This window comes from Athene noctua, chromosome Z (genome assembly GCF_965140245.1).
Source record: "Athene noctua chromosome Z, bAthNoc1.hap1.1, whole genome shotgun sequence".
NCBI lineage: Eukaryota > Metazoa > Chordata > Aves > Strigiformes > Strigidae > Athene > Athene noctua.
In genome coordinates this window covers 46569998-46583305 of record NC_134077.1, presented here as the reverse complement: position 1 = coordinate 46583305, position 13308 = coordinate 46569998, and the positions used below count along the sequence as shown (strand labels likewise).

The 13308-nt window shown below is 58.3% G+C and overlaps 1 long non-coding RNA gene across 2 annotated transcripts in view; it reads left to right on the top strand.

The window, feature by feature from the left end:
* The window catches only part of LOC141973501 (uncharacterized), a 249506-nt gene extending 236845 nt beyond the window's left edge, over positions 1–12661 (top strand). For both annotated transcript variants that reach the window (XR_012635537.1, XR_012635536.1), the window contains exons 5-8: positions 10476–10680; positions 10960–11209; positions 11780–12214; positions 12290–12661. This is a non-coding gene — a long non-coding RNA (uncharacterized LOC141973501). The remainder of the gene's footprint in view (positions 1–10475; positions 10681–10959; positions 11210–11779; positions 12215–12289) is intronic.
* Positions 12662–13308: the final 647 nt, after the last annotated feature.

The window sequence follows — 13308 nt, the reverse complement described above, 5'->3', positions numbered from 1 at the left end:
GAGGGTGTCGGCAGCGTGCGAGGCTTTTGTTTCGGCCGGGTTTGTGGAGGCAGAGCGTCAGGCCTGGCAGGTTGTAGAAAGCGTTTGTGGAGGTGCTGGAGCAGAAGGGCCGCTGGAGTTAAGTGCGGCGCTGGGGCGGGTGCTGGCGGGGGCCAGGGTGTAGCCACCCCCCCCTGCAGGGGCCTGTCGGGGAAGCTAAGCAGGAGCGTCTCCGGTCACGAGCTGGATGGGAGACCCAGGGGTGCCCCCGGTTACCACCGGGATGAAAGAGCGCCCGGGAACACCCTTTTTTGGCCTCTGCCCCTTTCTTTGTGCTCTGGGCTTTTTGGCCCTTGCTGGCTTGCCCTGGATTTGGTCGTGGTCCTCCTTGCAGAGGCTGCTGGCGCCCCAGGTGGCCGTTGGCGGCGTGGTGGCCGTTGGCCGAATGGCGCCCATGGGTGCAGGGCCACGGGGCAGCTGCTCTGCGTCCCTTTGGCGTGGCGGTCTGCAGCGTCAGCGCCTCTGGTGCTGTGCGGGAGAGCGGGAGGTGCATCTTGCAGCTGCTTGGGGTGGGGTGGGCGGAGGAGTGCGAGGCCTTTGTGCCCAGCCAAGGTGGCGGGGAGGGCTTGCTTCGTCCCCTGGGAGGAGCTGGGGACATCCCCGGAGCTGGGCCGGCTGGAGCCTGCGGCGACCCAGGAGGCGCGGGCAGGGGGACACAGGCAGGCAGGCAGGCAGGCAGGCAGGGCAGTGATGGCAGAGCACCAGCACTGTGGGTGCTGGTGGGGAGGAGAATGGTGCATCCAGTTTTCTCTTCCTGAAACCTTAACAGTAAAAGGCAGGACACAGTGAAAGCGTATGGAAAAGGAGCGAGCTTTAGAAAACTCCTTGCTCTTAGGATATTGTTCGTAGCGGGAGCAATTCATAAATTGTCTATTGGTTTCTAGGTTTAATAGAGCACAGTGGCTCTCGGAACAATACCGACTGTTTAGATCACTTGGAAATGCTAGGTAATGAAGAAGCTAGACAGCGATTAAGTATCTGTTAAGTAGAGCATTTGGAGTCTTTTCTCAGAAGTTTCGAGTGACTTAGGAGGTGGATTGTTGAGGAGAGAGGTAGCCATGATGACTGAAGACTGCATCAGTGAAGAGTGCTGTCCGAAGAGGAGTTAGAACAGCATGATAAGAACTGGCTGAAACTGTGGAATACAAGGGCCTTTTGAAATCGAAGATGAATTGAGAGCTGCAATTTCCTGGGAAATGAGCAGACGCTTTGTATTGTACGTTAGATCTGTAGAGAGAGGGCGCTTTTTGTTAGCTGTTGCCACTCCCCGAGGTGATGGCCCAACTCGGAGTTGTTAATAAAGCCAGCCTTAGAGGTCCCCGCAGTCTGGTGCAATCCTTTAACACCGTCTATGGCCCTTCCCCTTGGGGTTGTCCTTGTGCTTTCCATGCAGAGACATGGATGGGAACGTGGTCTGCCGGCTGCGTGTCACGGAGCTGTATTTCAGGTGGTGCGGGCTGATAGTGTGGAGCATCTTTCCTGTTCTCCTCAAAGATCCCCTGTGGATGCAGGACGTCTGGGGTCAAGCGTTCGTCTCCCTCAAGGAGGCTGGTGCCAGCGGGGACGGAGGTCCCAGGTGGAGCTAAGTGCCTGCCAAACGCTCTTTCTGCTGGTGAGGAGCCTAGCGGTTGGCGAGGGGTCCTTGGCATACCCCAAAGAGTTCTGCCTAAAATTTCAGGCCACTTCTAACCTACCAGTCCCTGATTTTTTTGGTTATTTTATGGGACTGTTTTTAGCCCGTTTTATTCATTCCTTCTTTGCGTCTGTCCTGAGGACGGCGGATGGCGTGGAGGACGTAGCTGTGTGTGTGTTCTTCCCCTCGGATAAATGGTGCTTAGTATTGCTGCTGCAGAAGGAGAGTCCTTGGCGTCTCCTCTGGTTTCAGGTGTGGTGTCTGTTTTCTGGGGAGAGCGTTTTGCCCAGAGGCGCAGCAGCAGCTTTGCTGGTGGGAAAGGTTTCTTCCGGGCGTGCTGAGAGGTGAGCCGTGATTGCCAGCGGGGGCTTAAGGGGACTGCCGGGAGGCGTGTCAGCGCGATGGACTGTCAGTGTTGTGAACGGAGAGGATGTCCCCACGGTGGTGGGCGATGGCCCCAGGCAGAGCCCCTGGTAGGAGTGACAGTGCTCAGGGCCCGCAGCAGCAAGGGCCTGCAGCAAAACAAGGCCCCTTGCCTGTCTGTTGGGGCTGAGTCTGCTGAGGGAGTGTGAGGAGCGATCCTGGGGTGCGTGTGGCCGCCAAGGCGGCAGGTGAAGTCCGCCGTGGTGGGCAGCGGTGTGTTTGGAGGCGAGAGGATGCGAAGGTGGTGTCCTGGGGTGGCAGGAGGGTGTCGGCAGCGTGCGAGGCTTTTGTTTCGGCCGGGTTTGTGGAGGCAGAGCGTCAGGCCTGGCAGGTTGTAGAAAGCGTTTGTGGAGGTGCTGGAGCAGAAGGGCCGCTGGAGTTAAGTGCGGCGCTGGGGCGGGTGCTGGCGGGGGCCAGGGTGTAGCCACCCCCCCCTGCAGGGGCCTGTCGGGGAAGCTAAGCAGGAGCGTCTCCGGTCACGAGCTGGATGGGAGACCCAGGGGTGCCCCCGGTTACCACCGGGATGAAAGAGCGCCCGGGAACACCCTTTTTTGGCCTCTGCCCCTTTCTTTGTGCTCTGGGCTTTTTGGCCCTTGCTGGCTTGCCCTGGATTTGGTCGTGGTCCTCCTTGCAGAGGCTGCTGGCGCCCCAGGTGGCCGTTGGCGGCGTGGTGGCCGTTGGCCGAATGGCGCCCATGGGTGCAGGGCCACGGGGCAGCTGCTCTGCGTCCCTTTGGCGTGGCGGTCTGCAGCGTCAGCGCCTCTGGTGCTGTGCGGGAGAGCGGGAGGTGCATCTTGCAGCTGCTTGGGGTGGGGTGGGCGGAGGAGTGCGAGGCCTTTGTGCCCAGCCAAGGTGGCGGGGAGGGCTTGCTTCGTCCCCTGGGAGGAGCTGGGGACATCCCCGGAGCTGGGCCGGCTGGAGCCTGCGGCGACCCAGGAGGCGCGGGCAGGGGGACACAGGCAGGCAGGCAGGCAGGCAGGCAGGGCAGTGATGGCAGAGCACCAGCACTGTGGGTGCTGGTGGGGAGGAGAATGGTGCATCCAGTTTTCTCTTCCTGAAACCTTAACAGTAAAAGGCAGGACACAGTGAAAGCGTATGGAAAAGGAGCGAGCTTTAGAAAACTCCTTGCTGTTAGGATATTGTTCGTAGCGGGAGCAATTCATAAATTGTCTATTGGTTTCTAGGTTTAATAGAGCACAGTGGCTCTCGGAACAATACCGACTGTTTAGATCACTTGGAAATGCTAGGTAATGAAGAAGCTAGACAGCGATTAAGTATCTGTTAAGTAGAGCATTTGGAGTCTTTTCTCAGAAGTTTCGAGTGACTTAGGAGGTGGATTGTTGAGGAGAGAGGTAGCCATGATGACTGAAGACTGCATCAGTGAAGAGTGCTGTCCGAAGAGGAGTTAGAACAGCATGATAAGAACTGGCTGAAACTGTGGAATACAAGGGCCTTTTGAAATCGAAGATGAATTGAGAGCTGCAATTTCCTGGGAAATGAGCAGACGCTTTGTATTGTACGTTAGATCTGTAGAGAGAGGGCGCTTTTTGTTAGCTGTTGCCACTCCCCGAGGTGATGGCCCAACTCGGAGTTGTTAATAAAGCCAGCCTTAGAGGTCCCCGCAGTCTGGTGCAATCCTTTAACACCGTCTATGGCCCTTCCCCTTGGGGTTGTCCTTGTGCTTTCCATGCAGAGACATGGATGGGAACGTGGTCTGCCGGCTGCGTGTCACGGAGCTGTATTTCAGGTGGTGCGGGCTGATAGTGTGGAGCATCTTTCCTGTTCTCCTCAAAGATCCCCTGTGGATGCAGGACGTCTGGGGTCAAGCGTTCGTCTCCCTCAAGGAGGCTGGTGCCAGCGGGGACGGAGGTCCCAGGTGGAGCTAAGTGCCTGCCAAACGCTCTTTCTGCTGGTGAGGAGCCTAGCGGTTGGCGAGGGGTCCTTGGCATACCCCAAAGAGTTCTGCCTAAAATTTCAGGCCACTTCTAACCTACCAGTCCCTGATTTTTTTGGTTATTTTATGGGACTGTTTTTAGCCCGTTTTATTCATTCCTTCTTTGCGTCTGTCCTGAGGACGGCGGATGGCGTGGAGGACGTAGCTGTGTGTGTGTTCTTCCCCTCGGATAAATGGTGCTTAGTATTGCTGCTGCAGAAGGAGAGTCCTTGGCGTCTCCTCTGGTTTCAGGTGTGGTGTCTGTTTTCTGGGGAGAGCGTTTTGCCCAGAGGCGCAGCAGCAGCTTTGCTGGTGGGAAAGGTTTCTTCCGGGCGTGCTGAGAGGTGAGCCGTGATTGCCAGCGGGGGCTTAAGGGGACTGCCGGGAGGCGTGTCAGCGCGATGGACTGTCAGTGTTGTGAACGGAGAGGATGTCCCCACGGTGGTGGGCGATGGCCCCAGGCAGAGCCCCTGGTAGGAGTGACAGTGCTCAGGGCCCGCAGCAGCAAGGGCCTGCAGCAAAACAAGGCCCCTTGCCTGTCTGTTGGGGCTGAGTCTGCTGAGGGAGTGTGAGGAGCGATCCTGGGGTGCGTGTGGCCGCCAAGGCGGCAGGTGAAGTCCGCCGTGGTGGGCAGCGGTGTGTTTGGAGGCGAGAGGATGCGAAGGTGGTGTCCTGGGGTGGCAGGAGGGTGTCGGCAGCGTGCGAGGCTTTTGTTTCGGCCGGGTTTGTGGAGGCAGAGCGTCAGGCCTGGCAGGTTGTAGAAAGCGTTTGTGGAGGTGCTGGAGCAGAAGGGCCGCTGGAGTTAAGTGCGGCGCTGGGGCGGGGGCTGGCGGGGGCCAGGGTGTAGCCACCCCCCCCTGCAGGGGCCTGTCGGGGAAGCTAAGCAGGAGCGTCTCCGGTCACGAGCTGGATGGGAGACCCAGGGGTGCCCCCGGTTACCACCGGGATGAAAGAGCGCCCGGGAACACCCTTTTTTGGCCTCTGCCCCTTTCTTTGTGCTCTGGGCTTTTTGGCCCTTGCTGGCTTGCCCTGGATTTGGTCGTGGTCCTCCTTGCAGAGGCTGCTGGCGCCCCAGGTGGCCGTTGGCGGCGTGGTGGCCGTTGGCCGAATGGCGCCCATGGGTGCAGGGCCACGGGGCAGCTGCTCTGCGTCCCTTTGGCGTGGCGGTCTGCAGCGTCAGCGCCTCTGGTGCTGTGCGGGAGAGCGGGAGGTGCATCTTGCAGCTGCTTGGGGTGGGGTGGGCGGAGGAGTGCGAGGCCTTTGTGCCCAGCCAAGGTGGCGGGGAGGGCTTGCTTCGTCCCCTGGGAGGAGCTGGGGACATCCCCGGAGCTGGGCCGGCTGGAGCCTGCGGCGACCCAGGAGGCGCGGGCAGGGGGACACAGGCAGGCAGGCAGGCAGGCAGGCAGGGCAGTGATGGCAGAGCACCAGCACTGTGGGTGCTGGTGGGGAGGAGAATGGTGCATCCAGTTTTCTCTTCCTGAAACCTTAACAGTAAAAGGCAGGACACAGTGAAAGCGTATGGAAAAGGAGCGAGCTTTAGAAAACTCCTTGCTCTTAGGATATTGTTCGTAGCGGGAGCAATTCATAAATTGTCTATTGGTTTCTAGGTTTAATAGAGCACAGTGGCTCTCGGAACAATACCGACTGTTTAGATCACTTGGAAATGCTAGGTAATGAAGAAGCTAGACAGCGATTAAGTATCTGTTAAGTAGAGCATTTGGAGTCTTTTCTCAGAAGTTTCGAGTGACTTAGGAGGTGGATTGTTGAGGAGAGAGGTAGCCATGATGACTGAAGACTGCATCAGTGAAGAGTGCTGTCCGAAGAGGAGTTAGAACAGCATGATAAGAACTGGCTGAAACTGTGGAATACAAGGGCCTTTTGAAATCGAAGATGAATTGAGAGCTGCAATTTCCTGGGAAATGAGCAGACGCTTTGTATTGTACGTTAGATCTGTAGAGAGAGGGCGCTTTTTGTTAGCTGTTGCCACTCCCCGAGGTGATGGCCCAACTCGGAGTTGTTAATAAAGCCAGCCTTAGAGGTCCCCGCAGTCTGGTGCAATCCTTTAACACCGTCTATGGCCCTTCCCCTTGGGGTTGTCCTTGTGCTTTCCATGCAGAGACATGGATGGGAACGTGGTCTGCCGGCTGCGTGTCACGGAGCTGTATTTCAGGTGGTGCGGGCTGATAGTGTGGAGCATCTTTCCTGTTCTCCTCAAAGATCCCCTGTGGATGCAGGACGTCTGGGGTCAAGCGTTCGTCTCCCTCAAGGAGGCTGGTGCCAGCGGGGACGGAGGTCCCAGGTGGAGCTAAGTGCCTGCCAAACGCTCTTTCTGCTGGTGAGGAGCCTAGCGGTTGGCGAGGGGTCCTTGGCATACCCCAAAGAGTTCTGCCTAAAATTTCAGGCCACTTCTAACCTACCAGTCCCTGATTTTTTTGGTTATTTTATGGGACTGTTTTTAGCCCGTTTTATTCATTCCTTCTTTGCGTCTGTCCTGAGGACGGCGGATGGCGTGGAGGACGTAGCTGTGTGTGTGTTCTTCCCCTCGGATAAATGGTGCTTAGTATTGCTGCTGCAGAAGGAGAGTCCTTGGCGTCTCCTCTGGTTTCAGGTGTGGTGTCTGTTTTCTGGGGAGAGCGTTTTGCCCAGAGGCGCAGCAGCAGCTTTGCTGGTGGGAAAGGTTTCTTCCGGGCGTGCTGAGAGGTGAGCCGTGATTGCCAGCGGGGGCTTAAGGGGACTGCCGGGAGGCGTGTCAGCGCGATGGACTGTCAGTGTTGTGAACGGAGAGGATGTCCCCACGGTGGTGGGCGATGGCCCCAGGCAGAGCCCCTGGTAGGAGTGACAGTGCTCAGGGCCTGCAGCAGCAAGGGCCTGCAGCAAAACAAGGCCCCTTGCCTGTCTGTTGGGGCTGAGTCTGCTGAGGGAGTGTGAGGAGCGATCCTGGGGTGCGTGTGGCCGCCAAGGCGGCAGGTGAAGTCCGCCGTGGTGGGCAGCGGTGTGTTTGGAGGCGAGAGGATGCGAAGGTGGTGTCCTGGGGTGGCAGGAGGGTGTCGGCAGCGTGCGAGGCTTTTGTTTCGGCCGGGTTTGTGGAGGCAGAGCGTCAGGCCTGGCAGGTTGTAGAAAGCGTTTGTGGAGGTGCTGGAGCAGAAGGGCCGCTGGAGTTAAGTGCGGCGCTGGGGCGGGTGCTGGCGGGGGCCAGGGTGTAGCCACCCCCCCCTGCAGGGGCCTGTCGGGGAAGCTAAGCAGGAGCGTCTCCGGTCACGAGCTGGATGGGAGACCCAGGGGTGCCCCCGGTTACCACCGGGATGAAAGAGCGCCCGGGAACACCCTTTTTTGGCCTCTGCCCCTTTCTTTGTGCTCTGGGCTTTTTGGCCCTTGCTGGCTTGCCCTGGATTTGGTCGTGGTCCTCCTTGCAGAGGCTGCTGGCGCCCCAGGTGGCCGTTGGCGGCGTGGTGGCCGTTGGCCGAATGGCGCCCATGGGTGCAGGGCCACGGGGCAGCTGCTCTGCGTCCCTTTGGCGTGGCGGTCTGCAGCGTCAGCGCCTCTGGTGCTGTGCGGGAGAGCGGGAGGTGCATCTTGCAGCTGCTTGGGGTGGGGTGGGCGGAGGAGTGCGAGGCCTTTGTGCCCAGCCAAGGTGGCGGGGAGGGCTTGCTTCGTCCCCTGGGAGGAGCTGGGGACATCCCCGGAGCTGGGCCGGCTGGAGCCTGCGGCGACCCAGGAGGCGCGGGCAGGGGGACACAGGCAGGCAGGCAGGCAGGCAGGCAGGGCAGTGATGGCAGAGCACCAGCACTGTGGGTGCTGGTGGGGAGGAGAATGGTGCATCCAGTTTTCTCTTCCTGAAACCTTAACAGTAAAAGGCAGGACACAGTGAAAGCGTATGGAAAAGGAGCGAGCTTTAGAAAACTCCTTGCTGTTAGGATATTGTTCGTAGCGGGAGCAATTCATAAATTGTCTATTGGTTTCTAGGTTTAATAGAGCACAGTGGCTCTCGGAACAATACCGACTGTTTAGATCACTTGGAAATGCTAGGTAATGAAGAAGCTAGACAGCGATTAAGTATCTGTTAAGTAGAGCATTTGGAGTCTTTTCTCAGAAGTTTCGAGTGACTTAGGAGGCGGATTGTTGAGGAGAGAGGTAGCCATGATGACTGAAGACTGCATCAGTGAAGAGTGCTGTCCGAAGAGGAGTTAGAACAGCATGATAAGAACTGGCTGAAACTGTGGAATACAAGGGCCTTTTGAAATCGAAGATGAATTGAGAGCTGCAATTTCCTGGGAAATGAGCAGACGCTTTGTATTGTACGTTAGATCTGTAGAGAGAGGGCGCTTTTTGTTAGCTGTTGCCACTCCCCGAGGTGATGGCCCAACTCGGAGTTGTTAATAAAGCCAGCCTTAGAGGTCCCCGCAGTCTGGTGCAATCCTTTAACACCGTCTATGGCCCTTCCCCTTGGGGTTGTCCTTGTGCTTTCCATGCAGAGACATGGATGGGAACGTGGTCTGCCGGCTGCGTGTCACGGAGCTGTATTTCAGGTGGTGCGGGCTGATAGTGTGGAGCATCTTTCCTGTTCTCCTCAAAGATCCCCTGTGGATGCAGGACGTCTGGGGTCAAGCGTTCGTCTCCCTCAAGGAGGCTGGTGCCAGCGGGGACGGAGGTCCCAGGTGGAGCTAAGTGCCTGCCAAACGCTCTTTCTGCTGGTGAGGAGCCTAGCGGTTGGCGAGGGGTCCTTGGCATACCCCAAGGAGTTCTGCCTAAAATTTCAGGCCACTTCTAACCTACCAGTCCCTGATTTTTTTGGTTATTTTATGGGACTGTTTTTAGCCCGTTTTATTCATTCCTTCTTTGCGTCTGTCCTGAGGACGGCGGATGGCGTGGAGGACGTAGCTGTGTGTGTGTTCTTCCCCTGGGATAAATGGTGCTTAGTATTGCTGCTGCAGAAGGAGAGTCCTTGGCGTCTCCTCTGGTTTCAGGTGTGGTGTCTGTTTTCTGGGGAGAGCGTTTTGCCCAGAGGCGCAGCAGCAGCTTTGCTGGTGGGAAAGGTTTCTTCCGGGCGTGCTGAGAGGTGAGCCGTGATTGCCAGCGGGGGCTTAAGGGGACTGCCGGGAGGCGTGTCAGCGCGATGGACTGTCAGTGTTGTGAACGGAGAGGATGTCCCCACGGTGGTGGGCGATGGCCCCAGGCAGAGCCCCTGGTAGGAGTGACAGTGCTCAGGGCCCGCAGCAGCAAGGGCCTGCAGCAAAACAAGGCCCCTTGCCTGTCTGTTGGGGCTGAGTCTGCTGAGGGAGTGTGAGGAGCGATCCTGGGGTGCGTGTGGCCGCCAAGGCGGCAGGTGAAGTCCGCCGTGGTGGGCAGCGGTGTGTTTGGAGGCGAGAGGATGCGAAGGTGGTGTCCTGGGGTGGCAGGAGGGTGTCGGCAGCGTGCGAGGCTTTTGTTTCGGCCGGGTTTGTGGAGGCAGAGCGTCAGGCCTGGCAGGTTGTAGAAAGCGTTTGTGGAGGTGCTGGAGCAGAAGGGCCGCTGGAGTTAAGTGCGGCGCTGGGGCGGGTGCTGGCGGGGGCCAGGGTGTAGCCACCCCCCCCTGCAGGGGCCTGTCGGGGAAGCTAAGCAGGAGCGTCTCCGGTCACGAGCTGGATGGGAGACCCAGGGGTGCCCCCGGTTACCACCGGGATGAAAGAGCGCCCGGGAACACCCTTTTTTGGCCTCTGCCCCTTTCTTTGTGCTCTGGGCTTTTTGGCCCTTGCTGGCTTGCCCTGGATTTGGTCGTGGTCCTCCTTGCAGAGGCTGCTGGCGCCCCAGGTGGCCGTTGGCGGCGTGGTGGCCGTTGGCCGAATGGCGCCCATGGGTGCAGGGCCACGGGGCAGCTGCTCTGCGTCCCTTTGGCGTGGCGGTCTGCAGCGTCAGCGCCTCTGGTGCTGTGCGGGAGAGCGGGAGGTGCATCTTGCAGCTGCTTGGGGTGGGGTGGGCGGAGGAGTGCGAGGCCTTTGTGCCCAGCCAAGGTGGCGGGGAGGGCTTGCTTCGTCCCCTGGGAGGAGCTGGGGACATCCCCGGAGCTGGGCCGGCTGGAGCCTGCGGCGTCCCAGGAGGCGCGGGCAGGAGGAGACAGGCAGGCAGGCAGGCAGGCAGGCAGGGCAGTGATGGCAGAGCACCAGCACTGTGGGTGCTGGTGGGGAGGAGAATGGTGCATCCAGTTTTCTCTTCCTGAAACCTTAACAGTAAAAGGCAGGACACAGTGAAAGCGTATGGAAAAGGAGCGAGCTTTAGAAAACTCCTTGCTGTTAGGATATTGTTCATAGCAGGAATAATTCATAAATATATAGTTCTGTCTAAGTTTAACAGAGTTTAGCAGAATGTAACTTAGTTCTAGGAACAACACTGACAGTTTAAGAACTTCAAAAGGCTACGTAGTAATTCATCCTGTCAAGCTCCATCTTTCCCACCCCCTACCCTCATCACCAGTACCATCTCGTCAGCCCTGAGCCCGAAGAGATGAGGAGAGGTGTTTCCATTTTCTATCTGGCGGTGGCATAGCTCCAGGCGGAGTCCCGTGGAGGAGTGCGATAATACCATGGAGGACCACCGAGGACAGCCCGAGTCTGTTGGAGAACGACTTGCAGAGAGCAAGGCCATGGGTCTATGCAGAAGCTGATTGCAGCCATCTGAGGTAAACAAAGGAAAAAACCCAGGGTACAGTTATGCCAACAACAGACTGTTATGTTAACAAAGAGAGAAACTGAGGTACATTATGACCTTGTATATGATAAAGGAACGGCCCTGGGAGAAAAAACAGGTTCAGAAGAGGGAAGATGTTGTGACATGCCTGAGATGCCACAGGGGGCTGGGATATTATAATGTAGCTTTTTACATGTATCCAATAGATTTGTGAGTAGTATGCATGATTATTGAAGAGTGCTTATATAAGGGGTGATTTCTTTCAATAAAGTTGAAGCTTGCTCTGTCATTCACGTTGAATCGGCTGCTTGCTTCCTCCGCCCGCCGCACGAGTCCACTGAGCACCACCAAGAAACGCCGAGGACCACCACGGAACACCAAGGACCCCCAAGGACCGCCAGAGAACCCCAGGTATTACTGAGGACCACTGAGACCACCAAGGACCACCGTGGACGACCGGAGACCCTCATGGTCAACTGAGTACCACTGGAGGCTGTTGGACTCCCCTGGAGGCCATCAAGGTAACTGGGGCCATGGAGGTGCCATTTTTTCAGCCTGAGGATGAGGAAGGCTGTGGGGGGTGTCTGTCCTTACCCAGCTCTCGTCTCAGCTCCCCAACGGGTGCATGAAGGGGAAGCCAGACCCACCCTGGCAGTGAGCAGAGAGCAGCAGAGCACCAGAGAAGGCAGATGCTTATGCTGGTTCTGGCGGGGACAGAGTTCGTTTTCTTCCAAGGAGCTGATCCAGTGCTGTATTTTGGATTTAGTACAAGGACGATGATAACATACTGATGCTGTAGTCGGTGCTAAGGAGTGCTCGTCCTAAGTCAAAGATTTTTCATTTTCCTGGGTTATGCACACGAGCGGGTGCACAGGAAGCTGGGAGGGCGCAGGGCTGCTGGGAGAGCTGACCCCAGCTGAGCACGGGGACACGCTGTACCGTACGAGGTCATGCTCGGCACAGGAATCTGGGGGAAGGAGAAGGAACGGGGAGGACGGTCGAAGTGGTGACAGACCATGGATGACCAGCTTTCTATGCCGAGGCATCTTGGGGCTCACTCAGCTCTCTCCCTGTCCCTTCCCTGTGCACAGGACACCAGAAGGATCCCAGAAACCCCGAGTGACCCTCGTCCCGTCACTGCAACTCCTGGAGAAGGAGCGGAGACGCCACCATGCCGCCGCGAGTGTCTCTCGGAGGGGGCGCTGTGCCCAGCACTGCTCCTCCCGCCGAGCAGCACAGGGATCGCTGCTCCCCTTCTGCCACTGCTGCTCTCTTGCCCGGTGGAGGCCGTTCAGCACCAGGAGGCTGCAGAGGCTGGTGGAGGGCCAGGCAGAGGGCAGAACGGCTGCCTTTCCCCTCTGGCTGTGCCGGGGTGCAGGGATGGGTGTGCAGCGGCATGGTGGGCTGGGGGCCCTTTCTGCTGCATGGTTGCTCCCTAAGCACAGCCTGGTTCTTGCAGGCTGATCTCAAGCACAGGCCTCCGACGGTCTCATCTAGCAGCGAAGGGGGACTTTGCCACTCACCAGGTGAGTTTGGGAAAGAAAGGCCCCTCCTGCAATCGTCTGGGCTGTGCTCCTTGTCCCTTGAGTGTCCCTGTGCAGGTTGGGCAGCCCGAGGGAGGACGTCAGCCGGAGGAGAAAGGACAGCGCTTGGCAGCGTTCGCTGGACGTGGTTCTGCGGGGACGCGCAGCCTCTGGTGCTGCCCACAGCCTGGAGGAGGACAGGGCCAGGGCTGGGCCAGGCTGTCCGTGGACACACCGGCTCTCAGGAGCCCCCGAGCCGGAGCAGTTGAGCCGCAGCCACGGTTCCAGCTGCTGGCTCCCTGCCCGCCCTGCCGCACCGCTCAGCACGGTGCTGCAGGCAGGGCAGGGCAGGCTCCAGGAGCACCGGCCTGGCGGCATCCACTGACGGCCTCTTCTCTCTTTTCCTTTGCACCATAAGGGAGCAGCAGCAGCATCGGGATGCAGAGGTGGAGGAGGAGGAGGCAGAGAAGGAGGAGGCAGAGGAGGAGGAGGAGGAGGAGGAGGAGGAGGAGGAGGATGGCACGCTGCCCCAGCTCAGCCAGGTAAGCCAGCGCCAGCAACGGCTCTCTCCTCTGGGCCATCAGTAATTCCTCATAAATGACGTTCTCCAAAAGTGGGCAACAAACCCCTGCCCCTTCCTGCCTTCATGGATTCACCAGAGCTTTCTGGCTCTGTCGTTGCAGGTGCTGATTCCTTCTCCCTGACTGAACCGCTGTGACTCCAGGGCACCCACAGCTGCTGTCTACAATAAAAAGATCTTTTCTCTCTTATGACTGAGTCTGCTACAAGATACTCTGCAATGGGGAGCTGTTGTTCTGAGATGAATCCTCAGGGAGGGGTTTGGGATCACCCCTTTCCCAGAGTCATGCGGGAGGGTGGAGGTTGGAAGGAGCAAGTGACAAGAACAGTGACAAGTTGGTATCACTCAGAACCTAAACGTAGCCGCCCCCAGCCCCTCTGACACCCGAGGATAAACTGGGACACAAGGGGGGTTATTTTCTGCCAAATTACCCTGTAAGGTGACAGGTGTCAATGTTGGGGACACTCCAGGGATGGAGGCGTCACCACAGACCCCCTGGGGACACCCTGGTCCCCAC